General features: G+C 36.6%; 1 protein-coding gene across 1 annotated transcript in view; it reads left to right on the top strand.

Annotated features, from left to right (window-relative positions):
- Positions 1-19,180, top strand: part of TENM1 (teneurin transmembrane protein 1) — an 834,650-nt gene that overhangs the window by 127,849 nt on the left and 687,621 nt on the right. The gene's annotated exons all lie outside the window — the stretch shown is intronic.

The raw sequence follows: 19,180 nt of genomic DNA, 5'->3' as shown, positions 1-19,180 counted from the left end.
CTAAGAATTTAATCAATAGTGTGTTCCTTGTAGACTGGTTTGTACAGAACTCACATTTTTAAAAGTAACTTCTGAATAAAATTTTATATGCAGATTATGTGTATGCATACAAGTCATTGTGAGCAAAGACAACCTACTCAAAATATGTTGTGAGAAAACTGGTTTGGTCTCATAGGTCAGCAAGTAAGTTTTTCTACACCAAAGGAATGACTTCTTTCAGAGCCAAATTTATAATACCAGCAAAATGGTTAACTAAAGATTCACTTTCTGGGTATATTTTAGCAGTGCTGTAGAGTTCCTCTTAATTGACTTCTGATCTAGAAATGTATTAAAAATTAAGCTGAGCAGCGTTAAGACAAACTGATAATTAGATTCAGGAGTTTAGCTGAACATTCAAAGAAGCATTTCTTTGCTTATAGTGTTTGGAAGTAATCTCAATATTCATTGCTAATAAAGTACAAATATTTTGGGTTTATTCTAAATTCCAAATAGGAAAGGTGCCACAGAAGGATTGGTTTTTGAGTCAGTGTAATTTCCACAGCTGACCTTTGTTCCAGGCATTTTAGTAATATCATATGAATGTCTAGGCACTGCCCATTGCTCCTTGGGAGAGAATTCTCCACAAGTTAGATGCTCTTCTTTCTGTCTGTACACCTCTGCAATCTATTTTGGACTGGGACAGCCCTCTGTCATGAGAATAATAGTTTGTGCTGGACGAATGGACTGATGTTTCTGTTTTACAAGAAAAAATAAACATACTGAAAACATATACATTACTTTCCCTGGAAAGGTCATCAGTGCCACAGAATGCAGCTGGAAATCTCAGTAAATTGACTTAATGGTGCATACAAAATTTTAGATTGTTTCCCAGTTCCAAGAGTTTACCCTTGGATAAAACAAGTATTTGCAGTAATTTTCATATATCGGGGGGGGGAGGGGGGGGAGAGGGAAGTGTTTGAGTTTTAGTTAATTTCGGTTTAGAACAGACAAAATTTTACTGGGAAAAAAAGACACAGCAAAATAAAAAAAGACATAATGAAATGAAACTAGTGCTGCAGAAAAGTGGGCTCTAGATTTAATTTTAGAAGTGAAGGAATTTGCTTCAGGAGAGAATTGAGTATGACCATAATTCCTGTCAATTCTGTAACTTCTTCAAGAGTGAGTATACGGTTGCAATAACAGACCTCAAATTACAGGGAGTACTTCAGTCAATAAAAAAAGTCAGATTATGGTGAAATTGCAGACAATTATGCTCCATATTGACTTCAGTTTAATTTGTTTTCACTGCACAGTTCATCTTTCCCTCCTTTAGCTTCTTTTTCTACACTCTCTTTGCTTAATGTGTGTTTACAAGGGTAGATTTTGGGTTAATAGAGTGACAGAAATAAAAGGACATCTCATTCACTGGCTAACTGGTAGTGCCTGAAGCTATATCTAATTTTACATAACTTATATGAAGCTCTGGCTGCCTTGTCCCTTACCATTGAAACCAAAGCCGTGCTGTACCTCTGGTTTGATTTAGATGTTGCTTTTTCCTGTTTGAAGTGTGCATTAATGATGGTAGATGCGTGAGCACTGCACACGTCCAGCGAGTGGGGCATCAGCAACAAAAAGAAAAATAAATTGTCATTGCTTCAGAACCAATTCTAGATAAATGCTACTTCACTACTTAATTTTCTGTGTCCTCTTAATCAGTAATGTTGGCAAATATTAGCTAATTTTTATTCTTCTTTTCCTGTATTGCTTCTTTTCACTTAACAAGAAGATGACTTTTCAAGGTAAAATTAATTTTCTTAGCCTTGGTGCCCAAAGTATCAAAAAAAGGAGGTTCTGAGAAAGACGACAGCCTAACACTGCTGATGGAGATGCTTTGTCCTATCTTCTAGCAGCCTGTGATGTGTCAGACCTATCAGGATGTTCATGACTTTCTCAATGAAATTGTTCACAGTAGCGGAAAGGCAGACAAGTGTGTGCGTGCATCAGTTTCAGAGAATTTTTCAGAGAATTCAGTACAGAATTCACAAGGTGTAAAAGACTAACTCAGCTGCTTTGGTGCTGACTACACAATGTAGAAACTATTCTGTTGTCTTGGCAAGCACCAGTTTAACTGTTCTCCTTTCCTTGCCAAATGTTCATTTTTTGTTGAGTTACATGCTCATGTGCTAAGCTCCATCAGGCAAAGACTGATTTTATTTAGAGAAAAGATTGTGTGTTTGCATAGAACGTGTCAACAGGAAAGCTGAATTCTAAAGAGCAATAAAGGCCTCACAGTTGTCACCGTGAAGATCAAGGGCAAGCATAAATATAGGTCCTGGAACACACCCTGATAGAAAAGGAGGAAAGACTTGAAATAACAGAAGGTGGCACTGAATACTGGGGTGATAAATATGACAGCTGCTATGCTCCTAAGGCCAGGATGAAAACATGTATAAAATCTGCATGATTCAATGGAGAAGTGTATATACGGATAGGTTTATCAAACAATATTTTTATATGCAGTGCTATTTAAATAATTTGCTTTGCAGTAAAACCAGTAGAAGTAAAGAAGTTGGACTCTGTTTTATAAAATTTCATATATTTAGTAACTTAGGTTCAAGCATCCTGTCCCGTTACCTTCCTCATAAATGGTATCTAGACTTTTCTTTATGAGCATATTGGAAATAGTACAGACAAAAGGATCAATCAGTGTTGTTTTGCTATGATCAATAGAAGACCTCTGTGACAGTAAGCTGGGAAATGGCTTTCGGAACAGCTTATTTGTCTAAAGAGTAAAATGCTTCCATGGCTGTGCTAACTGTAGAGAATATAATTCAACCCTTCTTTTCCCTATGAGGAGCAGACTGCTGCAGCCCTCTGATCTGACCCTCGGCTGTTGACTTCCCCGTTAGAGTCCCGTGAGCGCGCCACGCTTTGACAGAATGCACACAATGTGCAGCTATCCATTTCCAGGACAGGCACTGTCTCTGGTTCATTTAGTGAATAGCATTATTGAGATCCCAGTTCTGACTAAGCCCTTTGACTGTAGCTCTTCTGTCTGTTTATTATAAGCAGTGAATGCTAAAGTAACAACATGATAAAACAATCAGAAGCCTCCCCAAATAGGTAAATAGATAATTCTACCAATATATTTTAAATCTGCTAAAAGAAATAGAACCAGCTATTTTAGTGTTACTTTGGGGTCTACATTAGACCCACTAGTTATGTTTTGAGGGGTGCCTACACAAACTATGTCTTTATGTGTGTGTACACATACACCGATATTAATATGAGGAAAAACGTGTCAGGTTTGGAAAATACCACCTTACACTTCAGGCCAATTTATGGAACATCTGATTTATCAACAGATGCAATTTTAACAGTAGGTTTATACCATAGTATTCAAGAGACTGTCAAATTTGGGAAATTGCAGAATAATAATAATTACTATAATTTTAACAACAGGGATATTTCAAAAAAAGGTCTTTTTTTTTTTTTTCCTAAGAAACAGCTGCACCTGGAGCTTTACTTACCAAATAAAAATTTCTCTCTTTATTTTCAAACAGTTTTCAATTTTCTGTAGCATTGTGTATTTTTAATTAACTCCCTGAATTGTGATTATTTTTCCTGAAGTTCAAGCAGTGAAGGTCCAATGTAATCATAACGATGACTTTGCTCACTCAAGAGCTGTTTATAAGGTACAAGTAATTTTTTTTTTTATCTAGTAAAGCAACACTGATTGACTAACAGATGCCTTAAGCTAGAAGTTCTTCATGCCTTCTTGCATTTTTAGTGAGTGCTTTTGTTATTAGGAAGAAAATAACAAGATTAGGACCATGTTAAATTGTTACAACAAGGCCTGAAAAACAGTCCTTAAAACCAAAATTCTATTGTACACCTCGTCCAAATCCCAATTTAATTTGACATTTTTCTTCAGGAGGAAATTGCCATTTGCCAAACACCTGAGTTATGAAGCATAAGAACTCTCACATCGTCTTCAGCACTTTGGGAATTTTGCCTTTCAGTGCATTTGTTTTCTTAGCAAAATTATGCTTTAGGAGAAGTTATATTATAGATACATCTAATGACAACTTTGTAAAGAGCAAGTTCATTAATTTCAAACACACAGAATAGATTTTTAAATTAGGTAGCACACAGGACAGACACACAAATTTAAATTAGGACTTACACAGACCAGTCCAGACATTATTTTTCCTGGCAATTTGTGAATGATGGACTTTATTGTACCAGTTCTTTAGAATTATGTCTCCCAGAAGTTGAGTAAAAAATACTCTAAAAAATATTGCTCACATTTTCTTCTTTTACTTTAAGTGTTCTGTAAAAATGCTATCACTGAGCAATTGCTCTAGAACTCCTTCACTGTTCACTTACTGAGAGAAGTAGGACTTTAATATAAAGTTGATCAAGTCAGTAACTTGTACTAAATAAGCAACATGGCTTTATTCCATGTATGGAGTGGAATATGTTCCAGATAACACCAGGAGAAGCTACTATTCAGTGATTTCATACAACATATGTAGGCGTCGATTAGAGATACGCTTTCTTTAACACTCTCATATTATGACAACTTAATTTCCTGCTGAGTATGAATAATTTTACTGTGAAATAATTTATCACCAATATTAATTCAGATGTTCTCAAATCAGTTGGCTATATTATTTAAATCCTACAGTTTTTTACTTTTTTTAAGTCAAAGTACTCTCATTAATATCATATTCTTTTAGAATAAGTGCCATGTTCCCCACTTTTAGAAATAAAACAGTTCACAGTCAAAATGAATCTTTATTGCCAATTTTACTAGGAAATTTTAAAAAAGACAATCATTCTGTCAGTAACTGTGTAGTCAAGAGGCAGAAGATCATGAAGTGGATCTAAAGCTTCCATTTCCTTAAAAATAATTCTCTGACCCCAATCTAGAATCCAGAGCTAAAAGAAACCCCCCAAAAATCAAACTTTTTCATGTATAATTTTGGCTGTATCATACTATAATACTCACTGCATTGAGACTTTCAGCCCTAATTGTCCTTAAGGAGCATTGTGAAGTTTAATTATTTTTGTTTTGGAAAATAATTTAAATACAACAGTGATGAGCACTCTAGAAAAACACGCAGCAAAATTAATTATGACATCTACAGCTCACAATTTGAATTTTGTAGAGTAAATATCAGAGTGTGCATCTACTCATTATCCTGCTTGTGCCTGTGTTTGTTAAACCACAGAGCTTCATCCATAAATAAATGAGGGCAGTGTTAATGCCAGTAAAGGAATGCTAATTCTGTCCCCTCTAATCTTTTACCTGCACTTAGCTTTTTGTTTCAGGGAAAAACACAAATTAATGCCAATGAAGGCAACCCAGCGCCAGAAAGGTAGAGTACATTCCTGAACCAATTATCATGAGGATTTGAATGTAAAATTTAAGCTCCTGTTAGCAATGCCATAAATTCTTCTTGCACTGCAAAATTCTGACATAACCATCTGTTTTCAAATTGTTTGGAGTCCTCATCTAATGTTAAATGAGTTGATATGAGAGCAATATCCATTTCCTTCCTTACCTGTATTTGTAACTCCAGAACAGTTATCTCACTGCCATGTATTTCTAACCTGTTGATCTTCTGATTGCATGATGGTTTTGGCTGCATTTTGAGCTTTGTACAAGAAGACATTCTCAGGAGGAGGAATGTTAATGGACTTAGCTGGAGCTCCTTCAAGCAGCTGCTCACTTTGATCTTTAAAGTGAATCATCACAGCTCAGAGACGATCAGTGAACAAGGCTTAGAGAGGTTTGACTGATCTAAGCACAGCCTGCATGGTAATGAGCTCCTTGTTGGGATTACCTGGAACTTTGTGCTGCTTACAAAGTTAAGAAAGCATTTTGGCATCTCAGGTGTTTGTGCTTAGCTCCCAAAGTTATTTTTTTTCTTTTGCTATTGTTTTGCTATCGCTTTGAAGATTCCAGTCTTTAAACATTACAATTTCATTGCCTATTACCCTACTGTTCCTATAGGCTTGTTGCATTGGGGCGTGCATTGCATAGCCAGAGGCCTTTGGGTGATAAACATTTGAATTTCAGCTCATTTCTCATTATATATTCCATTACTTTTATGTTATCCCTAACATGACTTTGATGCAAAATTTGTGATGTTTTTGTTTAGGACTTTTAGTATACCAGTTATTGAATATGCTGTTGTAAAATCAGTGGAGGGAAGTTAGAAATGTTACTACAAACAATTGAATAGCCATTGCCTGGAGCCTAAAATCAAGAATCTAAATGTTCAATGATATGATGAACAGAATGAATTATAATTCATAGACTGTGGAGGGGAGATTTTTTCCTATTCTGAACTAGGCTGAATGTTTTTGGCCCCTTTAAAAAAATACCATTAAACCAAAGTTGAAGGATGTTATCAGCACTTTTTAGCAAACCATAGCATTTAAATGCCACAGATGATTTTTTTTTAAAAAAATATTTTAGTTTACTAATCATGCAATGGGAGATGAGGAGAAATCTATAACTCAGTATTTACTGAGTTACATTCACCCATTGCTCAAAATGTTCAGCTTCAGTTATTATTTTTGGATCCTCACAGCCAACAGTTGCTTATGCCGTGAAGTCATCTTAGCTGATCAGCACACAGATGGATGACCAAAGTTGTCCTGCATTTCTGTATATCATAGCATAACCCTTTTCAGTAAAGAGAACAGGCTGTTTAAGAATACAGTTGGATAGATCATCAAATTCTCAACATTAGGATAAGCAAACCTAAATCCATTAAGTGCAATTATGTGATTTTGTCTTGAATTAAAAACAAAACAAAAACAAACAAACAAAACCCCATCAAAACAAAAAACCCCCCAAAAAAGAAAACCCAAAACCCCCAGCAACCCAACCCCCCCACTCTGTTAACTGTTTTACAGATTTTAGTTCTAGGTCATGGATAGCAGTTCAAAACAGGACTGCAAAAACCAAAATGCATTTGGTAGGATTTTAAAGATCTTTTACAGAACATTGAGCTCAATCTTCAAACACACTTTTATTTTGTGAGACTGTAGCCTTTGTTTTCTCTTCCTAGAACTGGAAGACACATAAATGTTTTGACTGCAGTTCATGAAGAAAGAAAAAAACCCACAGCATTTTTGTAAACAGGAACTGCAAATTTGCTAGGAATTATTATTAAAAACTCTTGAATTCATTGTAGTTAGTAGCATAGGTGAACTGAGATGCAGTTTTCCTATTTTTCTTCTATTTTTTTACAACACATTTCAGGCTTTTATGACATGTTTGTTGCAGTTCAAACTAGCTGTAAGACTGGAGGATAAATCATTTTGAATGCAGGAAAAAACCCCACCTTTTATTATAATGTATGGAATAAAATCTCTGTTCTAACTCTCACTGAAGTTTTCCTGTCTGTCCCAGGAGACTATTGCTCAATTTACAGAACAGTGAACCAGCATTTGAGGCTGGGCTTATGTACAGCTTTCTCTGCCATTTATTCCTGCTCTGCAGAACAGATTATTAATCTTCCTTTCCCTTATAAAGGACTTTTGAACCTACTGATAACTGTGAAATTATTAATATGCATATTATTACTTCCTTCTCATTTGAAATTCTTTTTGTCACCAGAATGGAAATCTGTTCTCTAAAATGAACATGCTTGTTTCTAGAAATGTCTTTTAAAACTGAGAGCTAAGGAAAATTGCTGAAGATAGACAGAGTGCCTGGTTAGCATTTGCACACTCTGAATTAGTCCTGCTGAGAGAGGATTTTGAAATTGTTATTCTTGGGATTTTGCCACTGCAATGCTTTATGGAACATGGTGGCATTCTGGCTAGTGGCATCCTCTCTGTGGAGCCCAAGGAAATATTCACAACAGGTGAATAAGGCCCCGTCTGCTTCGGCATCCCAGCTCAGACATGGGTAACAATGAATGCACATGAGAAGATGACGCCTGTGGTAATTCTGATGGATGATTTCATGGCTTCTGAGGAAAAAGGACTACTTGAGTCCAGGATAGGCTTTTTGGTTTTAAGAGCCTGTAAGATTTTTATTTTATTAATGCTTTCCAAAGTTTGTGAATTCATGCTGGTTTATAGCATTCGTTATATATCTCATGTCAGGGAGTTCCACAGTCCATCTTTGCATTAAGTGAAGAGCTGCCTACCTGATTTTGATTTGAAACTCCACCTGTGAATTTGTATTTGAGGGTTTCTTGTTATTGCAATGGAAGAGACAGCTAACCGATTTTTCTTTCACCTTTTTCATGCCTGTCATGGTTTTTAGTTGGCTCTTTTTTGATGTTTTTCTAGTTTGGGAGTGCTAGTCTGTGTATCTTCTTTCTGTGGAAGTAACTTGGTTATCTTTAATAATTTTTGTCAAAGTCTATTTCAAATTCTACTAAAATGCTTTTTCTCAGATGAAAAGACCAGCATTCCACATAACAATCATGATGTGGACACAATGCAAACTTTACCCAGTAGTATTACATTTTCTGAGGTTTTCCTATGATTATAATTCCGAGGCTACTGAACTGATATGTTCATAAGGCTATGATTTTAACCTAAGATCTCTGTTGTCTCTGGCAGCAGCTGTCTCAGAATCAATTCCTGGGTACATATAGTGAAAACTTTTTGGGGTTTTTTTGTTTGTTTTTTTTTTTTGCCAAGTTCATTACTTTATATCTGTTTGGTTTGAATGTCATCTGCCATTTTATCTTCAATCACTCAGTGCCACAGAGTTTTTCTGCTACTTTTTTTTTTCAGTCCACTATTTGTTTTCCTCCACTGAAAAACCTGTCTTCAGTAGCAAACTCAATCTCCTTTCCGTTCTCTTTTCCTGATCATTCCTGAATGTGTTGAGCAGCTGAAGCCTTAGCAAAGATCCCTGTGGGATTGCACTTGTACCTTCCCTTCTCTGAGAAAATGGACTATTTACTGCAGCTTTTTCTTTCTGATCTTTTAGTTAGTTATCCCTGTGAGGACCTTCCCTCTTACATTATGTCAGCTTAATTTAAGACCCTTTAGTGATTGGACCTAGTTGAACACTTCATGGAAATCAGAGCTGGCTGTGTTAACCATCTCTCCCCTGTACTCATTCCGTTTATTTAGTTTATTTTCAGTGATTTTTCTCAGAAAATTCTGGGGGATTGTGGTGTGAGAATATTAAAAAGAAAAAGAAGTCATGTGGATTCTATTTTGAAGATCATTGATTGATAAAGTGGGCAGACCAACAGCCTATTTAAGTGCAAGTTTGCTTAGTTTCTCTTGAAAAAAAAGTTATTTACATTCTCTACAAGAAAGCTATTTTTATTCAGGAGACATGCTACCTGTGCTTGATATTGTTTAAGTAAGCACCTTCTGAAAATAGACTATTTATAGGACTTGCTGGGGATAATGAGAAATGGTAGATGAGAGTCTTTTGTGAATTCAGCCACATTTGACTCTTGTAACACCTCAGTACTGATCGTACCACCTTGGTATTCAGCCAAATGATGTCAATTCACACTGTTTGGAAGCAGAAAAAAATGTACATTTTGGGTCTTGGCACATAAACCGTTTGTAGCCACAAGCCAAAGAAAAAATTGACCAGTACTATTTGCGGTACAGATCAAATCCTAATACTTTGAAGATCGGGGGATTAAGAGTGGTGTGACACTTGCCATTTCAAAGTACAAAGAAAATGGTATCTGCAATCTTTTAAAAGTGTTCTTAAGACAAAGTTGGTGTGTGTAGAGCAACAGAATTTGCCACTACATTTTCTGATAACTTGTAAAGTAGTAGAAGTTGCTGAACCTCACTCTCTAGTGTTTGAAATATCTGTCATGAGTAAGTCCCATCTTCTGAAACTCTGAGTCATTATGCCTTGGAAAACAGAGGGGACTTTTTGATAAGACACCTAACAAACATAAGATCCTTCTTATATTTATTTTAAGGATAAAGGACCAAAAGCCTGGTATTTTGAAAAAAAAAAAATGCAGTCTGCTGCTGCATGTGTACAGAGAATAATCTGTGTTGGTAATTTGGTAAGGCTCACAAAGAAATACAGCAGCTCTGGCTGTGCTGTGTTTGTGTAACTCTTTTAACAAGCGATAACACAGATGAGCATCGTTGCTGAAATGTGAATTTTTTGAGCTTACGTGAAATTTACTGTTTTGCTCAGGGTTCCTTCTACCTTCTTTTAACACTGGTTTATTGAATCAAATGTAATGCCACCTTTCAGCTTTGATCATGATAAGTTTTATCCTACAATTCCTCAAACTTTCAAAAATAGCTTGTGTTTTCTACAGAGAATGGAAGAGTAATAAAAACAAGCCCGTGCTACTATCTAATCTAGACATCTCTATCATAAGCATTAGGACTTTAGCAAAAGTAAACCCTAAAATAATTCTTTTTTCATTGTGTAAAGAAACAAAAGTGCTTCTAAAAAAACTGTGAAATTATTGTATTCGCCACGTAAAATTTTCATAATCTAAAGAATTCTAAAAACTTAGTAAACAAAGCATAGTGTACTCTAAGGAGATTTCTGCTTCAATTACATTTGTGTCTTTCATAATGGATTATTATTAGAAGAAAAAGATTTGAATTCAGGAGAAAGTAAATATTTTATATACAAATGTATGTGCAAAGTTTATTTCTAATCATCTTTAGCATTACAGAAAAAGCCAACTCTAATTCTTCTCAAGGGGTAGTGATGCCTTTTCCTGGTCTTAAAATCAAGTATCAAACATGGTTAGAAGGGAAAAAGGGGTTTTACCTCAGATTTATTTTAACGATCCTTAGGTGCACATGTCCAGGTGGAATGCACCGAAATGCAACCTGCAATGCACACTCACAGTAGGTTGAGTATAACATTATAGGTCCTACTAATTAGCATATCTATCAAAAATGCCCCAATGAGAGGCTTGAATGAACCCCCCTCCCCAAGGAACCTTCCCCTGGATGGTTCTATCTTAGTTTACAGAATATGTTCTGGAGAGGACCTTGGGGTCTGGGGTACACTGATCCCTAACTACGAGGCTTCTAAAACGTTAGTCTCCTAACTTAACAAAATAAGTCTAAGAATGTAGGCTAAAAACCACTAAGAATACAAAAAGCTATAAAAAGGTATATAAAAGGGGTATAAAAGAAAAGATAAAAAAATCATCATGGCATCAGTAGCATAGAAAACAGAAGGAATTTAGAAAACTTGACCTCTCAGTCCTTATTCTGGGGGACAAAAGAGATTAAACACAGGGCTTATTCCTCCTGTGAAAACCATAAACTAGGGTGTTTAAGTTGTGCTTATGTCTATTTGAGTAATCAGAAAAATTTTCCAAGTGCAATTACAGAACAAAAGATCTTGAACTGGAACTTAATATTGGTTTGGCAAGCTTGAGGCCTCCTACTTGCTGAATTGATCTTAATTTATCTATAAATTGATTTTTCTCTCCTGTTTTTGCTGTTTTGATATGTTCAAATATTATACTGCTTTTTTTCATTATTAATGCTAAGTCTGAAAGAGGAGCAATGAATTGTCTGAATCAGGATGCCCTTAAAAGGTATGGAATTATAAGGTAAAGGAGATAATTGCTGAGGACCAACTGCGGCAGCAACGTGTGAGAACAAAAACTATCACATTAGGAAATCTTCTCCTGAAAGCAGAGTTTTGTTTGGCTCTCCCTAAACCAGCTGCCACTCGCTCTGCCAGGCACCACTGGGGTTCAGCACGTGCCGATCACCTGAGCCTTTCACAGTGCTCACAGGCAGCTCATCACCCACATCCTTGGCATGAATGATGCTCCTTGCACCTTGGGCAACGCTGTCCATGTTATTAATTGTTGTCTTCCCTGATGGGGGAGACGTTCAGATTTTTGCCAGGAGAAAAAAGGAGGAGAATGGGACTTCATGCTTCTCAGTCTCCAGACAGGTGTTTATTAATTCTTATCTAAGGAGTACAAGCCACTGGCATGGCTTAGACATAGCACAGAGCAGAGAATGCAGCAAGAAGACAACTTATTAAGATTTCACAGCCTTTTTAAAGGTAAATTACCCAATGAAAGCTTAAAATGCAAGATATTTTCACTTTTTTACCAGTGTCCAACAAGTTCCTAAATCACATAGACAGGAACTGCAGAATTCTGTATCCAATCATCCTACTGTGTCCAATCAAACTACTTCTACTGCAGAATATGGAGTAGTAGTAGAAGAAGAAGGAGGTTTGGAGAACAACAAAAATCCTCCATCTTGATGTTTTTTGCTTTTATCTATTTTCTATGCAAGTAGACCTAAAAACTCTAAATTTTTCACCCTTTGATAATCTCACGTAGTATTCTATCACCAAATTCACACCATTGTGGATTCAAATTCTTCCCAGAGGCTAGGCAAATTTTCCTATGGACAAAGGCCAAAAACAGTACTGTCCAGGGGGGTAAAACCCTTCAAAACAGGCAGAGAAATATTCTCTGCATTCTGGGTTCCCACACTTGGGCATGTCCAATCAAGTTGTAACAGCACTGTTTGGACTGTGCTGTGGAAGTGTCCTCTGTGTAGGATGTCTCTGAATGTCTGTAAAGAACTCACAGTGGCAGAACAAGAGTGATAATGAGTACAAATAACAGACCAATACCGTGTCTGGCTCTTTGGCTGGTATTAAATGGGGTTTTTGTATCCCTAAGAGTGCTGAAAGCACTGAGACAATTTGTACCCACTAATAACCCCAGTCCTACAGTTGTAGATTCTGGGCCAGTACAGGGGGAGTGGGCCACAGAAAGCAGCCAGGCTTCTCTGCTCCTGTGACAGCTTCACCCCTTGAACCTGTCAGAGACAACATTGCAGCCACAAGGACAAGTGCTCTGACTCAGGGTGGGTTTTCTTTAATTATTATGCAGGGTGGGAGCACTGTTACAGCACATATCTGTTTGTAAGAGTCTTTTTAAGATTCTGCTCTCATTATTATACTTCCCTCCAAATGAGAACTGATGCTTGGAAGCCTAATAAACTAGAACAGTTAGAAAAATAAAGTACCATTGCCAAGCATATCAGGCTGAATACTGATTAACTCCATTTATATCAGAGATGCTGCTCACATGTACGTTGGTGTGATGTAAAATAGAATTTAAAGAATGGGAGAAATGAATAGTAAGAGTGATAGTCACCAAAAAAGAGAATGGAGTGACACTTTCAGCATAGATATTTTTAGCCTTCAAATTCAGGGATGTGTCTCTCTGCCAAGAGAGCATATCTGATACATGAATGTTGAGTCTTTCTCAGTATCAGATAAACTGCATTGCATGTGTGCAGCAGAGCCATCATTGCCAATAGTACTTTGAATCCTGGCTGATTTGGGTGCTTCTGCTCCCTTATTTCAGGCAGTGGTTTTCATTCATATAAAGGATTGTATTGAGAAGAACAAATATATATTTTTTCTTCTTCCAATCCCAGTGACATGTAGGGTTAATAAAACCTTTGTATGCAGGAAGATTCACCAGTATTGTAAAAAGCTGATGTATGCATTTGGATGAGGCAGATATTATAGCAGCTGTAGAGATACAATATGTTATTGAGTGTTAAAGGAAATGTCTCTTGTCTGGCCCTAGGAATGACACAGGGATGAGTCTGGCTGTCCTGACACCAGAGATCAATCACATTACATTAGTTTGCTGTATTTGACAATTGTTACTTTATATTTCTTGGACGTGATACAAACTCAACAGAAGAGAATTATCAAGCCTGGCAGCACACAGATTAGACACATGCACTGTTTTGGATATGTGTCTTTCCTAGATCGATTACTATTGTATTTTAAGGCAGTTCACATAATTTGTTGCACCAAATATTAAAATCAACCTCTAGGTTCTTATAGCATGAAGGATCTAAATTCTAATGACAGAACCCATTGAGGCAATATTTGAACACTGCTTTAGAAGCTCAAAGTAATTCTGAAACGTCAGTGCCTTTCTTTAAATGTCTTTATGACATAAACTTGTATTCTCAAACTCCAAATTGATAAAGCTATAAAATAAAAAGCTGTTGCTGTTCTTGGGAATGGTATGAATTCAGAGATGTTTTCATAGTATAGTTCAAATTTAAAGGTTGGACTGATCATTTACTTAGTGCATGTTGCTGCAGCCTTGATTAGAGTGGTAAAATGCTACTTACCCAGTTTAGTATCTGTCATGTAGGAACTCCTCTTCAAACATGGCTGCAGAGACTGGGTCTCCTTCGTGCAGCCATAAAGTTCTGGAAAATATGTAGAGCAAGAAGAGAGAATTACCTCACCGGGCATTAAAGACCTTGCAACAATAAAACCAGCCATAATCACTAATTTTTCTTTCATGAAAGCTCTTCTAGGAATAGTATTTTCTAGATATTTCCCAATGTAAGAGATATTAATTATTCATAAATTAATTATTAAGAAATGCTTTTAAATTATAACTCTCAGCAATCTACATTGAAGACTGTACTTGATAGTGCAGTGAATACCTATGAAATGCAGAATAATCTTTTACAAAACTGTGAGATTTGTTCTTTTTTAAAATGTAAATACTTTGGAATGCAATTATAAGATGAGACATGGCTAAATGTAATTGGGAAACAATTTAATAAATAAAGTTGAAATTGCAAGAAAGTTTGTTAAGAATAAAAAGCAAAAGCACTTTGTGAATAATTTTAATGAAACTGCACATTTATATTTGAGATATTTTTACTTTCACTGTTTCTACCAGTGTGCTGGATATTTAAATCATCAAAAAGGAAGCTGGAAATGCTTACCTCTTTCACAAAAAGTAATGCAGTTACCTGTTTAAACCTGAAGGAAGATAAATTAAAAATATTCAAAAGTCAAGCCTGTACAGCACGTTGAACATCTTATATGAAGGGGATGGGGGAAAAAAGAGAAAAATAAAAGTTGTGTAGGTGCTTTGAATCATTGTTTAATCTTCTCTACTGTATGTTTAGGAGTTAACAAATGCTTTGTTTCTAGAACGATTTTATTTTCCCCTCCTAATTAATAATCTTGGTTTTTGAATTCTGCCTTTCTTCAGCAGTAGAGAATAATGAGGATCCAATGAGGATGTTAGAGTTTTCCTTTAGAAAACTCTTCACAGCTTATGGAGCACATGTGGGTTTTTTAACAGTGGAAAGGATCAGAGAAATTGGATTTGAGGTGTTTAATTAAGTCTGTTCGCAGACAAATGGTCTTGATGAGTGACAGGTTGGCATGGTTAAGTCCACCAGGAAAAACAGCAATTAGAATGAACCTGTGGACTCTGCATCCCAATCTTTTCAAGGTCAAGCCACAGAACTAATTTAGAAAAGAACTAACATGATGTTGACAGAGAATCAATAATGAAAGGCACCATAGGATATTTCCCTAATGCAAAGTTGCTTTAACTCCACCCCCAATTCAAGATTTGTTCACAATTTATTCAGTTTTTGTAGAGTTTTATGAATGTAAATATATATATTATGAGTTTTTTACCCTTCCCCCCTTTCATAAAAATGTTGAAAATAAAATTAGCCATGGATTTTAAAACTGTTTAGTGAAATCAGTCAATTTTATATAAGCTAAATATTTTAAAGAAATCTGAGTTCCATTTGAGTTGATGACAAATACTTTCTCTGACAACATTTAGGATAGAAACAAGATAATACAAGGCAGTGTAACTTAAATGCTCATGTCTTTAGAACTAAGGCAAACATTTTCATTTGAATATCCATTGAGAAGAATGAATCCACTTCATACCTGCCTGCTAAGTTCTGCTGTTCTGTTAGGTATCATTTTATTTTACTTACTATCTAAGCAGTTCCAGTTTTTGTTTCTTTTCTTGGCATACTTCTTATTGTTTCTGTACATTTATTCAAGCAGGAATTGATGTTAAATTGAAATTCAACATATTATCCACATAAAGGAAAAATACATTGTCCATTTATTTTTTTTGCATACGAAAGCACAGATGTTTTCCTGAAGAGATGTTGGCAAAAACATAATTCAGAGAACATGGTAGAGATTTAGTAAAATATTCCACGTAGGTGGATCTCAAAAGAGCTTCAAGCTTGCAACTGCAGGACACCTTCCTCTAAGAATATAATACACTTCCCTTCCACTTTCCTTCCATAAAAGTGGTCATTCACTCTCCTACTCTCCAGTTCCTACTCTGCCAACTGCCTTCCCTTTTCTTCCCCTCTCAAAATAGTCCAGATCCTCTACTGCTGACTGTCCCCCAAAACTGGCTTAAGCAAGAAGTCAAAAACATGGTAATGAAGTTATGAGCTAATCTTGGCTTGTAGAGGAAACCAAAGAGAATGGAGCATCACTGTCAGTGTAGGTAGAGCTGGAACATGAGTTTGCAGCAGCTTGAGCCTTGCAAATTACTGGGCCCTGACACATCCACCCAACAGAGTTTAGGGATTTGGCTGACATCACTGGGAGGCCATTCTCCGTAATCTCTGAGTAGTTGTGGAGGTCAGGGGATGTCTAAGAAGATGGAAGGACGCTATTGCCACACCCATCTACAAGAAAGTCTTAAAGGAGTATTCAGGACATTATTGGCCCATCAGTCTTACTTCAGTCCCTGGGGAGAACATCGAACTGATCCCCCTGGAGGCTATCACAGGTCAGATGAAGCACATGACTGGAAAAACCAGCATGGACTCACTGAGGCCAAATCATGCTTGACAAGCCTGATCACCTTCTACGACTGAGTAACCTGCTTTGTTGATGTGAGCTGAGCGACAAACATATCTGCCTGGATTTTTCCAAGGCTTTTAATACACAGCCTCCCCACAGTCTCCCCACAGTCTCCTTGCTGAGAAGCTGACGTGTCACAGTCTGGACAAATGGTCTGTGCCATGGGTGGGGAATTGGCTGGCAATCAGCACCCAGAATGTGGTGGGAATGAGCTCCTCAAACTGCCAACCTGTCACAAGTGGGGTCCCCAGGGACCAGTACTGGGCCTGACACTGGTTAATGTCATCATTAGAGATCTGGAAGATGGGATCAAGTGTACCCTGAGAAGTTTGCAAATGAAACCCAGAAAGTGGTTTGAGATGTGGATGTGAATAATCCCTTTTTTTCTTTACTTACAACTTTTACTGGGGAGACAAAATGGTTAAATGCCAGACACTTTAGTCAAAAATGAGTGTGCGAGAAGAACAAATTCAAAATAAAAACTGCATTCATGACAGTGGTGTTCAGTGGGGAACCCAAAGGATTCAGATTTCTATCAGGAGACAGCAAAAAAGCAGTAATGCTTTTCCTTGAAAGATAGTTTCCTAAGAAAACCCTTGGGTTCACCACTGTGCATTCTCTGCCAGATTTTACTGAGTTATCACAATTAAGTTCCTGGTTTGGAGGGGAACAATGGGTGACAGTCACACTTTTGCTTTAAAAAGGGCAAACCTTTGGATTTGGGAGTCAAATTCAGAATTACTGAAATGAGAAAGTGATTTTTTTCCCCCATGGAAAACTGTGCTGTCAGCTAAAAGACAGCCTTAAAGACTGTGGTTTCTGCTCATGATCCATGGGACAGCATATCATTAGATTCTTTCTGTTAATGTGCCCTTCCTTTGCTACTAAGATGTAATTTCAAAGCATTTTCTTGCTAGTTGAGACTCAAGAAGAGCACACACAGAATTCTGTTCACTGGGGCATATTGAGTTCATTCTCATTAGGTGTTTTCTAAATCTCTAGGATACTAAAACAAGTTTCTTGGAATTAATGTGCAGCAGTTATTTCAATTAAACATTTGCTAAAGGCTTTTAATGTCCTTATCAGTAAAATTCAGTGTAAGCCTTAGATTAGTTTGTTCATGATTGTGTGGTGCTTTGGAAATACAAACTACTGAATAAGAAAGAAATTCTATTATTGAACTATCTTCTAGATTCTGCAGCACCATGATTACTTCCTGCTCATATGTCTCTTCAGTGCTGGAAATACATAAAACTTAGCCTACCTAACAGTTGAAGTGCTGATAAATATCAGTTATATGTAGAATTATTTGCATAACTTTATCAGATAAACATATTTCTGTGTATTATGGCTCATCTTTAGCCATAACGTCAATATATTTAAAGCTTAGACAAGGAAGGTGGAACAATCTGAGATACAGAGAAGTTGGCATCTCCATTTAAAAGGAAAAGGAGGGGATGGAAAGAAAAAAATAAGACTGTGCTGGCAGTGTTCCAGGTAGATACAGAAGTTTGTGCTGGTTTCAAACGATTTGTTGCACTGACACTTGTAACTTTTCACAACAGTGGTTTCAGGTTCAAAATTTAAGTATCACTTCAGAACAGAAGTGGAAGAATTTGCTTCATTGTTTTTTGCTTTATTGACTGATACTCCTGTGCCTTGGGATTGTGGCCACAGAGGAGGAGCAAGGAAACTTGTCTTTTCCAAGTACAGCACGAGCATGTAATCTGTATTTACTATCTAAGGCCTAATTTAGTTATCATTTAATCACATATTTAAATACCATTGGTCATAATAGTCCCTTAAGCAAATGTTTACACTTTGTTGTAAATATGTATACTTTCCTGAATTTACCAGAGCCAAAGGAAACTGAGAGTTATGCAGTGAAATCCCTCAGCTGAGGCTGCAGAGCTGGGGATCAGTGCTCCAGTATCTCATCCAGTCAGGCCTGTGTATTACTTGCTGAGCTGCACTGCTTCTGGCCTTTTGAACCTTTAAACTCAGCAGGGGCCATAGGCACCTCGATGGGAAACTTTGAATGGGAAGTCACAAGTCCAAAGAGAACTGTAGCATTCTTTAGAAATATGCCTAATAATAACCTTTTCCTACATTTTTGTTTCGAGTAATACATGGCTTCAGCAGTGTTTTCATTCCATACCGTTTCATCAAAAGAGAGCAAAAAGTCCATTTCAGCATGCAGTTGTGTCCTTTTCTGTTACCTAAGAAACGTTTCTTATATTCATTTGGATCAAGGAAACTCAGAACCAAACAAGACTTTGGAATCTTGTACAGTGGTTTTAGATGGGTTTTGATCCACATTTGAATCTTCCCTGTTTTCAAAATTTAATGATTTTTTTTTTCTCCTAATTTGTTTCAAGAACTTCATCCAATTTCTGCCATTTCTGAATTAATAAAAATAATGTTATGCATGTCACTGTGTTAAATCAGCCCATTAGCAGTTTGACCAATTCCTTCTTTTCCTTTTCTTTACTTTTTTTTTAAGTGTTTCTGTCTATCACTCTT

This window comes from Corvus hawaiiensis, chromosome 14, assembly GCF_020740725.1.
Source record: "Corvus hawaiiensis isolate bCorHaw1 chromosome 14, bCorHaw1.pri.cur, whole genome shotgun sequence".
Lineage (NCBI taxonomy): Eukaryota > Metazoa > Chordata > Aves > Passeriformes > Corvidae > Corvus > Corvus hawaiiensis.
Note: the sequence above shows the minus strand (reverse complement) of the source record. Positions and strands in the feature narration are given on the sequence as shown.